We start from the raw sequence: 2043 nt of genomic DNA on the forward strand, positions 1-2043 counted from the left end.
TTTCTTCCAGATGACAAGAACTAATACTAATAAATTATCGCACCTAACACGCTGATAATGCTTAATCCTTTTACCCCCCAAGCTATGTTGAACTTTCAAATACATTTTGCTATAATATTTTTTTTTCAAATTACTCTAACAGCCTTAAATTTTGTCATAGAGAGGTCAGGTTCGTCTCATTCTTTTGGAAAAGGCCTGAAGTTTCTCATAAAGTTATCAGAAATATGCGAAAAAAAAATATAAATAACAGTATTTTGCAAGGACGTACCAGTACGTCCATTGGGGATTAAAGGGTTAATTGATGGTAAGCTCCATGAAAATAAATTACATATTATTAACAACAATTATTCAGCAAGAACGTATTCAGTAATGAAAAAGTTTTGTTACGAGGTTGGCCAGATTACATCAACAGAAACCTACCTAAAAGAGGAGGCATTCAGAGAGCACATTCAGCCAATTCCAAAGGAGCCAATCAATATCCGGATCCATATGAATGAAACCTTAAAAGTTGACTAAAAGCTGTGTCAACTTAATAGCAATCACATGGCCGAGGGCAGGGTTGCCAGGTTTTCTAAACGAGAAAAAGCCAACTTCTAATCAACTGCAGCTTTAAAAGGCCAACCCATTATTAGAAAAAAGGCCAAACATATCTAAGGCCTACTTTTTTCAGGATGTTACTTAAGGCCAACCAATTTCAAAAAGGCCAAACTTGAGGGTTTTTTGGCCTGAAAAAAGCCAACCTGGCAACACTGTCCATGGGTTTCCATCAATCTCCATGCATTTCCACATTTATAAAACAATTTCATTTGGTTTTCTAAGAGACACGTATCATATTGGAATCATGCACACACGAGGAAGGCTTATACTATTGTCATTATAATTACCTTGTGAGAACAAATATCAATATTTGATGAAAGCATGAAAGGGATCGTCGTGAATGTAAAGAAGAAAATTGGTGAGGCAGTACATGAGTAATTATTGCCATAATTACATTAGTAAATATAAGAATAACTATAGTATATATTTATATATACATACACACATATATATGTATATATGTGTGTATATATATATATATATATATATATATATATATATATACACACATATATATTATATGATGGTCCATGTCTGGGAACCTAAACAACCTCTCGAGTTCCAAACTCACCTGTTTGTTTTTATATTAAAACCTGTTACACTTGAAAATATTAATACCCGAGCTCTAAGACATTTATGTAACTCCCAGACAGTAATATATGAAAACAGTAAATATTAAGTACGCTCAAAACAAAACTGGGTAATTATTACAAAGAATTATTTAAAACCACCTCTTAATTCGATTCATTAACAGGATATGAGCAAGTACTGAAATAAACAGGGGAGATTGAAATAATACATTATTTCCAAAAATAAATATATTCTATAAATATAACAACACTTTGAAATAATTCACATAAAAGAATAAATCACTCGAAATATTAAGTCTGAACAAAACTCAGATTAATGTTACGCTCTGAAAATTATGTAATCACTTGACTTGAAATATCAAATCTGAATAAAACCTTAGACTAAGACAAAAGAAATACATACTAATGAAAATTATACAATCACTTGTTTCACTGGAAATTAACTGTTACACAATAAATCTTGACACTTAATGAAAATAGTTAACCTGATAACGACACAAATATACTTTACAGGGCCAGTTACAAAAATTTACAAAATATATGGGGCACCTATATAAGGACTTAGCTACTTCCAGAATATTCTAGGTCCAAGATCTGGAAGCTTGGGGGTTGGCCTAATGACATAAGGATTGCCAACGATTACTCTCTCGGACGCGTACCAACGCAACAGCGAGACGACTCTCTTTCTCAGCTAGCTCTGCCCACCTTTGTCCTCGGAAATAAAAAAAAAAAGATAAAATCTAACGCTGGGGTTTTGGAGAACATTCCAAAAAAGATAAAATCTAACGCTGGGGTTTTCGAGAACCTTCCAAAACATGTAGAGAATATAAGGATTGTGTATTTTCTCACAAACATG

The sequence above is a fragment of the Palaemon carinicauda genome, chromosome 1 (genome assembly GCF_036898095.1).
Source record: "Palaemon carinicauda isolate YSFRI2023 chromosome 1, ASM3689809v2, whole genome shotgun sequence".
Classification (NCBI taxonomy): domain Eukaryota; kingdom Metazoa; phylum Arthropoda; class Malacostraca; order Decapoda; family Palaemonidae; genus Palaemon; species Palaemon carinicauda.